At 45.0% G+C, this 15,350-nt stretch overlaps 2 pseudogenes; both read right to left on the bottom strand.

Annotated features, from left to right (window-relative positions):
• Window positions 1-7,888: 7,888 nt before the first annotated feature.
• Window positions 7,889-8,959, bottom strand: LOC114009066 (acyl-protein thioesterase 1 pseudogene; annotated as a pseudogene).
• A 355-nt stretch (window positions 8,960-9,314) lies between these two features.
• The window catches only part of LOC114009062 (acyl-protein thioesterase 1-like), a 6,620-nt pseudogene continuing 584 nt past the window's right edge, over window positions 9,315-15,350 (bottom strand).

Raw genomic sequence — 15,350 nt, 5'->3', positions numbered from 1 at the left:
CCCACCCCCCCCCCCCGCGGGGGGGGGGGGGGGGGGATGGCCATGCTGCAATCCCTTCTCCATTTTCCTCTCGGGATCTTGGGCACGTATGTACACGTGCCCAGTGTGGAGTTTAAGCCACTGGGTCCGGGACTCGAACTGCGGTCAACTACGTGGGAGTCCAGCAACACAGCCATTGCATCAACTGCTCGTCCCAATAAAGTAATTCTTTAAAAAAGAATATATTAAACATCTTTCAAATTTTAATGGTGGGAGAGCAATTCACACCAAAAGATATAAAGCAAAGGAACTAGCAAGAAAACATAAACAAGATATGATAGGTAAGAGAAGACCAAAATAGCTCAACAATTATTTGGTCACATGAAGCTTTTTTCATAACACGTCAATGACATGCAGATGAAAATATTTTGCCAACAGCACAAAACTCAAAAGAGTTTCCTTATTGGCTCATATAGTAAGCTAACTAGGATACTGGTACATTTCAGAGATTCAAAGAACCAGGACGTCTGGGAACAAGGCCAAACTGTAAATCTGCCAGGTCTCAAAAGGTAAACCACTGAATACCACTTCTTTGTTCCCATCAGCAAATACAACCCTACTTTTTTTTTTTTTAAGAGAGGTTTTTGCTATAGAGCAAGTGCATTCACCAGAGAGACAAAGACTGAAAGCAAGAAATCACCCCGCCAGGGGATGGCGGCACCGCAATCCCTTCTCCTCCATTCTCCTCTTGGGATCTTGGGCACACACGTAAACGTGCCTGATGTGTTTTAAACTACCGGGTCCGGGACTCAAACTGTGGTCAACTACCTGGGAGTCCAGCGACATAACCATTAAGCTATCTGCTGGTCCCAACCCTACATATTTTTACCAATGAGTAAGACTAAGGATAAAATTAACTACTCAACTCAGCAAGAATAAATGTCAAAATTTTGAGAAAAGAATGGTAAGTATGAATTACAACTCCACGATGATATGGACTAAAAAAGTGGACCCAAGAAATAAACTCAAATGCTATTAAATAACTATTCAAAGGAATGCTAAGTAATTCTTCAGATATGGTTGAATTTTAATCTTTTTTAAATGTTAATCTTCAGGTTGTATTAAGGTATACTATTTCTATGTGTTGCAAAAGACGAAAAGCTCAACAAATTTTAGGAAACAAAAACAAAACTGAGACCAAAGTCTTGAGAAAGGTGATATAAAACAAATAAAAAACCTTTTATTTTATTCTCATTTTAAAAAACACTATAGGGCCAGCCAGCTACATGGACAGCTTTGTGGTTCAAGTGTCAGACACGTGTGCGTGCATGCCCGAAATCCCAAGAGGAGAATGGAGGAGAAAGGACTGTGGCATGGCCATCTCTCCCAGGTGATTTCTCACTTTCCCTCTCTCTCGCTCTCTCTCTCTGGCGAGCACAAACACTCTATAGCAAAAACTAAAACAAGCAGAAAATAAAAGAGTCACTATATTCTCTAAGAGACACTAAATTATATTAGTATAATTACAGAAATGGAGGAAAAAGCCTACAAAATCCCATAATAGAAACCAAGAGTGTTTGATGAAATTAGACATTCATCTCTTCGCATAACACATTCTCAGATACCCCTTGAATTAAAAACCAGCATTATGTTAATGATGAAACAGAACTATAAAATGAGTTCCATTGGACAAACGAGTAAAAAGTGCTTATTAACATCACTATTGTTTAATCCTGTTCTAGAAATTCTAGCCAATTCTAGGGACCAGCAAGTTAGCGTAATGGCTATGTTGCAGAACTTCCATGTAGTCGACCGTGGTTCAAGTCCCAGACCCGGTGGCTTTGACTCATGCTGGTGTATGTGCGTACACGCCCAAGATCCCAAGAGGAGAATGGAGGGGAAGGGACTGCGGCGTGGCCATCCCCCCTGGGGGGTGATTTCTCACTTTCTATCTGTCTCTGTCTTTCTGGGGAGCGCAAGCGCCCTATAGCAAAAACCTCTCCCCTCCCCAAAAAAAGAAATTCTAGCCAATTCTAGACAAGGGCACAATATGAGAAGTATATAAACTAAAAGGAGCATCTTTATTTGAAAGCTGTCACCTGCATACCTGAAAAACTCAGAAGAATGGACTGAAAGGTTCACAGAGCCACTGAAGTTGTTGGTATTTATCTTAGGACAAACAGGAACAACAGAGGGCCAGCCCCATAGCCCAGTGGTTAAGCGCCATGCAATAGAGAGCCATGATCCTCCCTGGCCAACCATGGTTCGAATCCTACCTCTGGTGACTTGTGAACACACCAGGAACCCGTGTGTGTACCCAAAACCCTGACAGGAAGGAGGAATGTAGGGTTAGGGTTACAGTGTGACCTGCCCCCTGGGAGGTTCTTTTTCTTTCTCTCTCGGTGAGCACACGTGCCGTCTGGCAACTACGCACAAACAAACCAACAGCAGCAATAAAACTCGTAGAAAGGATAACAGCAAAAATCACATTCTCAACAGCAACAAGCATTCTAGTTACTTAACCACAAGAGTGCAGAACCTATTAAAAACCAAACTACACAATCAGGAGGGGACAAAGATGTAATCTAAATAAAACAGATCATTTATTCTTCAGAGGAAGCCTCAAAATTTCAAAAGTGCCAAATTTTCTCTAGAGTAACCTTTTTCTTTTTTTTTTTTTTTTAAGTTTTGCTACCAGGCAAATGTGCTCACCTGAGCGAGACAGAGATAGAGAGGAAGTGAGAAATCACATCCCCTCCTTCAGGGATATGGCCACAGGGCACTGTGGCGCCCACCCTATGGCAAAAATCTATGGACACACACTCACTGTGTTTTTTGAGCCACATGGTCCGGTATTTGAACCACGAATCATGTGAGTCATGTGAGATCCAGCCACCTTAACCACCACGCTACCTGCTAGCCCTAGAGTAACTTTTTTTCCCTAAAGAATTATTTATTTAATTTTATTTATTCATTTGTTTATTTTAATTTGACCAGACACACACACACAGAAGTGGGTGGGGGGAGTGAGAAAGCAAGTCACCAGGTCTGGGACTCGAACCATGGTCAGCCCTGTAGTAGTGTCCAGCGCCTTAACTACCATACCAACTACTGGTCCCCAAGTAACCTAGTTTTAATTTAGATTCAATTCCCCAAAAGTACTGATGAGATTTCTGCAGGAACTTGACAAAATGATCTTGAAGGTTACCTGAAAGAATGAACATACAGGGCCAGCTGGTGGCATGGTGGTTAAGCCTTGAAGGGTACCTGAAAGAATGAACATACAGTGCCAGCTGGTGGCATGGTGGTTAAGAGTGCCGGACTCCCATAAGGTCGACTGCGGTTCAAGTCCTGGACCTGGCAACCTGCTTTCTCACTTGCCCTCTCTCTCTGTCTCCTACTCTGTCCCTCTCTGGGCAAATGAAAGCAAGCTAGCTAGCTAAATGAAATAATTCTTAAAAAAAAAAAAAGAATGAACATACAATTTTTCCCTCTCAAACTGCACAATGACTCTAAATAACCTTTGCAACTTCCTGATTGACAGAGTGATAGGAACGTCTCTGTTCTAATATTTGGTCTTTCTCTTCAGTTCCTGACGTGGAACTTCTAAATCCCTTGGAATTTCCTGGGTGACAGGAATACCTTTTATTGTAAAGCTGCAACCCTTGGCAGTCCCAGAAAACCTCAGGATGGAAGCTTTCTGGTCACCAGCAAGTCCAAGCCTGGTCAGAGGCCTGGAACTCTGAATGCCATTCCCCAACTTCCAGGAAAGGGAGAGGGACTCAAGATTCAGTTAATCATCAATCATCCTACCTGATAAAACCCCCATAAAAACCCTACATGACAGGGTTCAAAGACTGGAGAACACACAGAGGTGCTGGAGGTGGCCTGCCTGGAGAGGGCACTGACGGTCTGCATGCCCTCCTCCCTTCCCAGGGCCTTGCCCTACGCATTCCTTCCACTTAGAAGTTTCTGAGTTGGATCCTTTACAACAGGCCAGAAGTAACGAGTACAATGGCTTCCCGAACTCGAGGAGCTGCTCTAGCAAATAACCAAACCTGAGGCTGGTTCTGTGGTGAGGCAGGAAAGCACTGCTCCAGAGGCGCCAGATCCCACACGGTGACCACGGCTGAAATCCCTGGCCCATGGCTGAAACAGGCCAGGCACAAAACACAAGTGACAGGCTGGAGGGAAGGGGATCGCAACATGACCAGACCGCGCTCTCCTCTCTCCCCCATCTCCACCCCTACCTCACGTGTACGTGTATACATTCTATTGTGAATAGGGGGGAAAAAGTAAGTATTATCAAGGGCAGGTTCTGGCCTGATGGTTAAGGCAGTGGATCCCACGTGGCCAGCCTCGCAGTCAAGTCCCAGACCCAGCAACTTGAAAAACATGCTGGGCACATGTGTGTGCATGGCCAAAATCCCAAAAAGGAGGAGAAACAGAGAAGAAACCATGGCATCACCATACCCAATGGAGGGTGCTTTTTCTCTCTCTCCCGGGCAAGTTCAGGCACCTTCTGGCTTTTTTTTTTTTTTTTTAATTATTGATCCTGAGAGATTAGAAATCGCTTAGTTTGTCAGAAGTACAGGTGGTCTGAGTTTCATGATTGGTGTCTGAAGCCACAGCAGCCTTATGAGACAAGCCTTTAACGGTTACAATCTGACTCTAATCTAGGTAAATGGTGTCAAAATTCAGTTGGTGTGGGACAACAGGCGACTCCATTGTTGAGAGAAGGAACTCATTATAGCCCATATACACATTCTAATTTACCCAACTACTTCCACAATCTCCTTTATACCTTTCCTCCCCCCCACCCTCCTTTTCTTTGAGAGAGATATTTTGCTACAGGGCATGTGCGCTCGCAGGAGACAGAGAGAGAGAGAAAGCAAGAACCACTACCTGGGGGATGGCCACATCGCAATCCTCTTTCCTCCACTCTTCTCTTGGGATTTTGAGCACACATGCACATGTGTCCTGTGTAAATTTCAAGCCTCTGGGTCTGGGACTTGGACCACAGTCAGCCATGTGGGAGTCCAGTGCCTTAACCACTACGCCAACTGCTGGTCTTTTTTTTTGGTTGTTTTTTTGTTATAGGGGAGGTTTTTTGTTATAGGGCGTGTGCGCTTGCCAGAGAGAGAGAGACAGAAACCAAGAAATCGCCCCGCGGGGGGGATGGACATGCTGCAATCCCTTCTCCTCCATTCTTCTCTCGGGATCTTGGGCATACACGCACATGCACCCAGCATGAGTTTAAGCCACCGGGTCCGGGACTCGAACCCTGGTCGACTACATGGGAGTCCAGTGACATAGCCATTACGCCAACTGCTGGTCCCAGCCCATTTTTTTTTTAAATGGGTGAATGAATTTTCATTGTTTGGCTGTACTATCTAGCCAATCCTCAATTGACTAGTTTGTTTTGACTTTATAAAAGAGGACTCCCTCTGTCAAGCCTCCCTTTTTAAGTTTATTTCTTCCCTGAGAGACAAACAGAGATAGAAAGGCACCCCCAACAGAGTCTTTGCATTGTGAACCATCGCCAGTGTCACTCAGCCCTGATCACAGGAGCACACGCACACTTGGCGTGTGTAAGGAGGCCTCGGGACATGAACCTGGGCCCCTGCCATGGCGGTCTGGCATCACACGTGGTGATACTGTTACACCATCAGTTATTTTTTAATTGACAAATATGCACTTCTTTTTAAATCCAAGAATCTAACTGAGCATGAGACTAATGCAGTTTTCAGGCCTTGGTCTCTTAAGCTATCACAAACAGTCCTTGCCTCGATCCTTCTTTTGCACCGCCTTGGGAAGCATGGCCGTTTGACCCCTTGGTGACGTTCAAGTACCAGCTGGGTCTCGGCTGTAAACTGAGATCTGACTGGCACTTTTAAATGAAGCATCTGTGAAACGAGCCTGTGAAATTACGTGCGCACGATGCTCACGCAGCCGTCTGGCCACTGACGATTCCTTTATGGACCAGTTACTACACGAGGAGGCACACCACGATTTTTCTTCTAATTCCATCATCTCTTCTGTACTTATTCAGCTTGAATTCTTCCACTACAAGTCTCACTCATACATCCCATGTCAAGATTGACAGGAAAAGAGCCGCGGTTCCTGACTGAGTGCTGTGCGGCACAAACGCAAAGCTTAGTTTTCAGGTCAGTCCTACTGAGCTTTATGGGACTACCCAACCCCACTGTCCAGCCTTACTAATACAGGGACCGTCACATGACAGTAAGCTACACAGCCACTGAAAGTGACGATGAAAAGCTTAATTCATGTTTACTAAACACTGCCTGATTAAGAACTGGGTTGAACAGTGTGTAAGTGTGCATACAGAGTTAAGGGAAGAAGGCAGAACTAGGCGCCTACTCTTGGGCAGTAAGTGTCTTGGACGACGACAGGACGAGTATCGGACTAGCTACAGACTTGTGCAGGTGGGAGGCAGAGGAGAGGGAGGTTGTTTTTTTCAAATTATTTTATTTAATTTTATTTATTCATTCATTTATTTTAATTTAACCAGAGAGAGACAGAGAGAGAGCGAGGAGAGACAGAGAGAGAGCGAGAGAAAGCAAGCCACCAGGTCCAGGACTCAAACCGTGGTCAGCCACATGGGAGTGTCCAGCACCTTAACCACCACGCCACCTGCTGGTCCTCAGAGGAGTAGGTATTTTTGATACAATCTCACCACGCCGCCAGCCTTTCTGCTCCACTCTCCCCGCTGGCTAGGACCACAGGCCCTGTGTGTGGTATCACATGTGATCTTATCAAGTTGGGTGGGACAAGGAATCAAACCAGGCTTCCTATGCAGCTTCGGCCACTGTGCAGCAGAGCCTGGTACCTTCACAGCTGGGTCAATTAATGCAGCTTTTCAAAAACTGTAACACTGGGGACAGCAGGTGGCATAATGGTTAAGGCACTCGACTACTATGTAACCCAAGGTAGTTTGAGTCCTCGACCTGGCGGCTTGAAACTCACACCGAGCATGCATGCATGTGTGCCCAAAATCCCGAGAGAGGAATGGAGGAGAAGGAACTACATTGTGGTCATCCCCCTAGGGGCAATTTCTCACTCTCTCTCCCTATCTCTCTGGCGAGCACACACTCCCTATAGCAAAAATCTCTCTTAAAAAAAAAAATTGTACTCCTTAATAATCCATCCTATTAGAGTGCATTCATGTTACCAAACACAATCTATAAAACAGTAGTTGTAGCATTTGATTATTGTTCTAAATAGTATTTATGTAGGTACTATTATACTGGATTCCTGTGTAATTTATCAGTATATAAAAAGGTGGGAGGACATTTAAATTTAATAGTATCCAGCCATGCTGGCATGAGCTTTTGACCCAGAGCGGCTTGAGATAGGAAATGCATTGCTCCTGTTCCCTTGGTACAAACCAGATCCCACGAGCTTCTCTAAGTATAGCTCACTATATTGAGTATGAGTCTAAAGTTTAAAGGGTAATTGTGAACATAAGCAAATTTTGCCATGCTGTTATCTTTAAAGCTGCATTACGATCAAACTGCATACTACTGCCTTTTTACAAAGAAATTAAATGGCTTGGCAAAGGTAACAACCGCCTGACTCCTACATTACCTCTTCTTACTTACTCATTTTTTTGCCAGAAGGAGCGTGCACTTGCCAGAGAGAACCAGAAAGGGAAAAGAAGAAAGCACCCCCCAGCAGGGCCTGGTCACGTCCCAACCCCATCTCTGTTTCTCCAACCTGCTGGGATCTGGAGCATGCAGGCACACGCACATGTGTCTGGCAAGTGTTTAAGCCACTGGGACGAGGATTTACAGTGTGGTTGGCCCCGTGAGATCTGGTTCCTTTATCTCTCAGGCCACGGGGCTGGCTCCTACAGTACCTCTTAATCTACTTCCTTCCTTTGCTTCGCCTATTTAATAGTAGTATATTCTGGGTTATATTACACAAATACATACATAGGTACTTACAAGGTCATAAATTTTCCATGAGACATTTAGCCAGTGGCATTGGCATGTATATGCAAAACATTTTAACACTGCTAGCATGAGACTTTTAAACTGGGCCCAGGAAGAGATTTTATACTCTATTACAATGATGCTGGCACGCTTTTATACAAGGTCTCTTAGTGACAACAATCAACTGGGAGTAAGAGTTTATCAACGAATTGCTTGCCATCCATCATCTCCTGTTGACACACCATGCCTTCTTAGTTTTTTTGTTTGTTTGTTTTTCAAAGTTTTGCCATAGGGCATGTGTGTTCACTGGAGAGAGAGACAGTAAGAGGTAAAGGGAGAAACCGCCCTGTTGGATAAGGCCACGCCACGATCCCTTCTCCTTCCTTCTCCTCTCATGCACACACGTACCCAGTGTTGGTTTTCAGGACGCCAGGTCTGAGACTTGAACTGCAGTCAGCCATGTGGGAGTCCAGCGTTTTAACCACCATGCCACCTACTGGTCCCGCCTTAGTAGGTTTTAAAGGTTACACTGGCAAGACTTGCCAATATTTTTTAGTTTTTCAACAGCAAGAGAACCAAACATTAGAGGAACTCTAAGGCTGTACGGTTTTCAGTGCCAGCTCCACGGCACTGAAGAATAGAAGTATCTCTAACGCCACTGATGGCCCAGAGTGGAAGGAAGCCAGCAACTGACCGCAGAGACGCCCACCAACCTCTACTGTGCGCTGAGAGCCACAGGTAAACATAAAGCTCCTCCCCTAGAAAGTCCTCCCCAAGGAACTGCTAGGAGGAAAGCGACTTTTCACTTCTGGATCTACCAAACTACTGCATTTCCTGCTGCCTGCTTAACTTCAGGTTCATCCTCTAGTGAATGTGGGGAAAGCCCAACAATACCAACTCCGGAAGGCACACTCATGTTCATACTTAAGGTAATGGGCACTACTGCGCATGCGGGCAGATATATTTGATATGTGAACTCTGACACCTGCAAAGGCTTCTGCCCAACTCTAACAGGCATCTCCCAATCCGTAACAGGAAAATCACCGGACAGGAACTCACAGTGAAGCCCCTAACACATGTCCTTCCACCCTGGGCCAGGATGTCAGGGTCCTGCTCCCTGCACAATGCAGAGGGTGTTTGTTTGTTTTTCAAAGTTTTGCCATAGGGCATGTGTGTTCACTGGAGAGAGAGACAGTAAGAGGTAAAGGGAGAAACCGCCCTGTTGGATAAGGCCACGCCACGATCCCTTCTCCTTCCTTCTCCTCTCATGCACACACGTACCCAGTGTTGGTTTTCAGGACGCCAGGTCTGAGACTTGAACTGCAGTCAGCCATGTGGGAGTCCAGCGTTTTAACCACCATGCCACCTACTGGTCCCGCCTTAGTAGGTTTTAAAGGTTACACTGGCAAGACTTGCCAATATTTTTTAGTTTTTCAACAGCAAGAGAACCAAACATTAGAGGAACTCTAAGGCTGTACGGTTTTCAGTGCCAGCTCCACGGCACTGAAGAATAGAAGTATCTCTAACGCCACTGATGGCCCAGAGTGGAAGGAAGCCAGCAACTGACCGCAGAGACGCCCACCAACCTCTACTGTGCGCTGAGAGCCACAGGTAAACATAAAGCTCCTCCCCTAGAAAGTCCTCCCCAAGGAACTGCTAGGAGGAAAGCGACTTTTCACTTCTGGATCTACCAAACTACTGCATTTCCTGCTGCCTGCTTAACTTCAGGTTCATCCTCTAGTGAATGTGGGGAAAGCCCAACAATACCAACTCCGGAAGGCACACTCATGTTCATACTTAAGGTAATGGGCACTACTGCGCATGCGGGCAGATATATTTGATATGTGAACTCTGACACCTGCAAAGGCTTCTGCCCAACTCTAACAGGCATCTCCCAATCCGTAACAGGAAAATCACCGGACAGGAACTCACAGTGAAGCCCCTAACACATGTCCTTCCACCCTGGGCCAGGATGTCAGGGTCCTGCTCCCTGCACAATGCAGAGGGTCCCAGGGGAAGAGCTGCTGCGACCCCAGGCTGTCCACACCACACAGGCCCCACCGCCCATGCACACCCAACTTGGGCTGGGAAGAGCACCTACATTATGTCTTAAAACCAATTCCTTGGGGACCAGCAGTTGGCTATGTCACTGGACTCCCACATGGTTGACCACAGTTTGAGTCCTAGACTGGGGGCTTAAACACACGCTGGGCACATGTGCATGCATCCCCAAGATCCCAAGAGGAGCATAGAGGAGAAGGGATTGCGGTGTGGCCAGCCCCCCTGGGGGGTGATTTCTCGCTTTCTGTCTCTCTGTGTCTTTCTAGCAAGCGCACACACCCTATAGCAAAAACCTCTCCAAAAAAAAAAAAAAAATCCTTGGTATTCCCTCCAACGTTTTACATAGTGTTTACTAAGGACATATTTTCAAGTTAGTTTCTGTTAATTTTAAGCAAGTAAGTAGAAATACTAATTTCAACCGTATCTCCATTTTTATTTCTTTTGACAAATTGCCAGGGTTTTATGATATCGCTCTATGCCCACATAAAGATAAGAAATTCCAAAGTCAAAAAGTACCTCCTCTGGATTATGGCCTTTGACTATCACCCTGGACAGTATGTCTTTCTGCCTAAGGTATAGGTTTAAAACTATCATTCGTTTTATTTCAGATGTTTACAGTTGATATATTTAAATAAACCAGCAGTTAATATAAATGCCACATTATAGTAAAAGATGTAACAGAGACTTCTGATTCTCAAATTGTGGGACGCTTTCATAGGACCCGGTCAAAACCCCATTTTTTCCCTCCCATTCTGTCAGTATTGTTTTCCAGAGGGTACATGACAACCGATGTCATAACAGATTGAAGCAGGCAGGAATACCTACTTATCTCTATGAATGAAACATCAATGAGATTTTGAAAAATGAAAAACAATGCCATTCATCTCACTAAAATATTTTATCTTTGAAGACATAATCTGTTTAAAAATTTATGTTAACATGTGTTGAGTTTATTACTACTACTTAAAAATAGCTCAATAAGAAACCAGCATGGTATGGTGGTTAACGCACTGGACTCCCACATGGTCGACTGAGGTTTGAGTCCTGGACCTGGTGGCTTGCTTTCTCTCTCTCTCTCTCTGGTGAGAGCATGTGCCCTATAGCAAATTTTAAAATAATAATAATAATAAATAAAATTAAAATAAATAACTTTTTATAATGCTTAATTTTTAAAAGAATTTCTCAGTTTTAATTTCTAATATGGTAAATATCAGTAGATATAATGTACATAAAAAACTCTTTTGGGTCCTCAGTAATTGATTTTGGATAGTTCATGATAAATGATACTGAAAGACTCGTGAAAATTTTCAAAAGGTAGAAATCTTTCATGTAAGGAGTGGCTGGAGCAATGAAAAGGACAAAACAACAAATGGAAGTACACAAATAAATAATTCTTTTTCTTTTTTTTCAGAGAGAGATTTTTGCTATAGGGCACATGTGCTTGCCAGTGAGACAGAGAAACAGAAAGACATAAATCACCCCCCAGAGAGGATAACCATGCTAAGAAAAATCACCCCCCAGAGAGGATAACCATGCTACAATACCTTCTCCTCCAGTCTCCTCCCAGAATTTTGGGCACACATGCACACAGGCCATGTGAGAATCCAGAACTTTTAACCACTATGGCACCTGCTGGTCCAGGCCTGGTAAGAGTTTTAAGTAGCTGGGTCTGGGACTCAAATCATGGTCGACGACGTGGGAGTCCAGCAACGTAAATATTGCACAACCTACTGGTCCCCAAATAAATAATTCTTAAAAAATATTTTTCTTGGAACCAGCAGTTGGCATAATAGCTATGTCACTGGACTCTCACGTAGTCAACCGCAATTCGAGTCCCGGACCCAGTGGCTTAAAACTCACATAGGGCGCATGTGCGTTCGTGCCCAAGACCCCAAGAGGAGAAGGGAGGAGAAGGGATTGCGCCGTGGCCATCCCTCCGGGGGGTGACTTATCGAGCAGAAAACAAGAAGTCACCTTCCTCCAACACCAGGGGAGACGGCCATGCCGTACATAATCCCATCTTCCATTCTCCTCTCAGGATTTTGGGCATGCATGCACACACACCTGGCTTGAATTTCAAGCCACCGGTCTGGGACTCAAACTGTGGTCAACAACTTGGGAGTCCAGTGACGTAACCATTACGTCATCTGTTGGTCCTCCAATTTCTTTCTTTATTCGTAAGAATGCATGTGTGAATATATGAGAACGAGGGGAATGGGAGAGGAAGATGAGCACCCTGCACAGACTGTGGTCACCCCCTTTCTCCAATACTCTAGCTTGTCAGATACTGGGCTCTTAAGCAGTCTTTTTATTTTTAAACAATTATTTATTTAATTTATTATTATTATTATTATTATTATTATTTGCATACACCAGGTATGTTTTAGGCTGACTAAGTCCAAGATACAAACCACAGTCACCATGTGGGGTACAGCTTCTCTCGAGCAGCACATTATTAATGTGCCACAAAGCCAGCCCCAAAACTCTCTTCAAAGAGATACAACTGATAAACCTCTAGCCAGACTGACCAAGAATAAAAGACAAAAGGCACAAGTGATCAATATCAAGAATGAAAGAGGAGACATCACTACAGACCCACAGATATTAGAGACAACAATGAACGTTTCCGTGCACATATATAGGACAACTTAACATACATTTCTTAAAGCTGCAAATTACCAAAACCTACCCAGGAAGAAACAAACTACGTGAATACTATGTTTACTTAGAAAACCAAAATCAGGGTGGCATGTTGGTTAAAGGTGCTGGATTCCCACATGGCCAACTGCGGTTTGAGTCCCGGATCTGACAGCTTGCTTTCTCACTTTCCCTTTCTCTCTCTGTCTCTGTGTGATCAAATTAAAAAATAATAACAAATGGAATTAAATAATTATTTTTAAAAAAGCAAAAATAAAAACACAGAAGCTTAAAGTCATGTAAAAAAAATTGGGGGGGGGGAACCAGCAGTTAGCGTAATGGCTATGTCGCTGGACTCTCATGTAGTCGACTGCGGTTCCACTCCCGGACCCAGAGGCTTAAAACTCACACCGGGCGCGTGTACGTGCGTGCCCAAGATCCCAAGAGGAGAATGGAGGAGAAGGGACTGTGGTGTAGCCATCCCCCTTGGGGGGTGATTTCTTGCTTTCTGTCTCTCTGTCTGTCTCTGTCTGGCGAGCGCACGTGCCCTATAGCGAAAAACCTCTTGAAGAAAAAAAATTCAAGTATCCACTACTTAGATTAATATACTGAAAAGTGCTACAGAAGTATTTTATATGCGACTGAAAATATAGAATTGCCGATTATCAGCTGGTTCAACCCAGAATGAGCATTCCTTGTTTCATATATGATTCAGCACTCTCAAGAGGGCTGGTCACTGCTACCAGAACAAATGACTGGGGGTGCTGAGCACTGAAGTTCACTCAATATTCATCAAATATATTCTGGAGATTTGCCACAAGAAAGGTTATGTGCAAATCTAGGGTCAGAACATGAACTAGGAAAGGATTAGTTAGCACAGCAAGAGAACCTTTGTTTCTTTTCTACTTTTCAGGAGTCTGCTATTTTTTTATTTTAAGAATTGTTTATTTTGGGGCCAGCAGGTGGTGTGGTGGTGAAGATGCTGGACTCCCACATGGCCGACCGCAGTTCAAATCCTGGACCTGGTGGCTTCCTTTCTCACTCCCACGCCCCCCCCTCCCTTCTCTCTTTGGTCAAATTTAAAAAAATAATCATAACAATAATTCTTTATTATTATTTTAATTTGACCAGAGAGAAAAAAGCAAAAGTGGGAAAACAAACCACCAGGTCTGAGACTTGAACCACGGTCCGTCACGTGGGAGTCTCACGCCTTTAACCACCTTGCCACCTGCCAGCCCTGAATCTGCTATTTTTAATAGTTCAAAAAAAAAAAAAAAAAAAAAGCTGGTATCTGAAGCATGGATTCCCTACGGAATAAGACCAAGCCTCAAAGACTGAAAAGAGAAAAAGCAATTAAGGAAATTTCTAAGATCACCTCATTCCTTTACTGAAAACCCTTTGGTGTCTCTTTCCACCTCACTGAGCCAAAGACCTGCAGGCCGTTTCCAACAAGTCTTCACTTACCCACTCCAGCCAGGGGGCTTACTATTATCTCTCAAGCATACAAAACACACTCCTCCTCAGGGCCTGTGTGTTAACTGTCCTACCAGGAATGCGATTCTCAAGCCTGTCCAGTGGCTCACTTCATCTCTCCCAGCTATCTGCTTAAATGCCACGCTCTCAAAACAGCCTTGTCTGACCAAGTTATTAAAATACTACCCTACTAGGGACCAGCAGTTGGCGTAATGGCTATGTCACTGGACTCCCACGTAGTCGACTGTGGTTCGAGTCCTGGACCCGATGACTTAAAACTCACACCGGGCGCGTGTGCATGCGTGCCCAAGATCCCGAGAGGAGAATGGAGGAGAAGGGATTGTGGCATGGCCATCCCCCCTGGGGGGTGATTTCTCACTTTCTGTCTCTCTGTCTCTCTCTGTCTGTCTGGCGAGCGCACACGCCCTATAGCAAAAACCTCTCCAAAAAAAAAAATAAGCCACTATTTTTTTCCTAGTTTGTCTTCCTCCAACTGAATAGAAACTATAAAAGGGGGTGAGAACGTTGTCTAATTCGCTATTAGAACACTGGCAGGTTCTGATACTAATCTGATGCACAAGATGCTGTACCCAGATGGTAGGTGTACTGTATATGCCTTTGAATACAACATCTGTCAAAAAAAAAAAGTCAAAACCAGTTTGGAACCCTGAATGTTCTGCTGCTGAGAATGAAACAACTACCTTTAGCACAATGTATTTTATTTGGGGGGGGGGACCCTGCACGGACGAATGGCTGGGTGACAAAACGTTAATGCTGAGCACACGCATGCAGCAAGTCTCCTAGCACAGAACGCTCGGGCTAACCACACGAGACGTTCTCTAAGCTGGTCTCCCACGAGCCAAGAAATGCTGGCTGAAGATTCTTAAGGGAACACAGAGGCGGGATTGCTGTATTAATTATACACGAATCCCTACTTTCATACTACCGAGCAAGACACCTGGAATAGGAATCCGTGTGCTTCCTAAAGACACGGGGCGAGGAAAGTCCTAAATGAATCGCATCCCCTTCTCCTGGCGCCAGACTGGGCGTGAGGACTCCACCGGGAGGTGCAGGGGGGCGTGGGTCTGGGACGAACAGGGACTCCGAGTAGGGTGGCAGTGGTGTCACGGGCCACCTCCTGTCCACGGACTTTCTCTCTGGAGACGGGACCGCGGACTGCACCCCACCCCACCCCGCTCCCAAAAACGGCTGGGGGAGGGTGGCCGAGGGCAGACCCCTGCCCTG

This window comes from Tupaia chinensis, unplaced genomic scaffold (assembly GCF_000334495.1).
Source record: "Tupaia chinensis unplaced genomic scaffold, TupChi_1.0 Scaffold000451_2, whole genome shotgun sequence".
Classification (NCBI taxonomy): Eukaryota; Metazoa; Chordata; class Mammalia; order Scandentia; family Tupaiidae; genus Tupaia; species Tupaia belangeri.
Note: the sequence above shows the minus strand (reverse complement) of the source record. Positions and strands in the feature narration are given on the sequence as shown.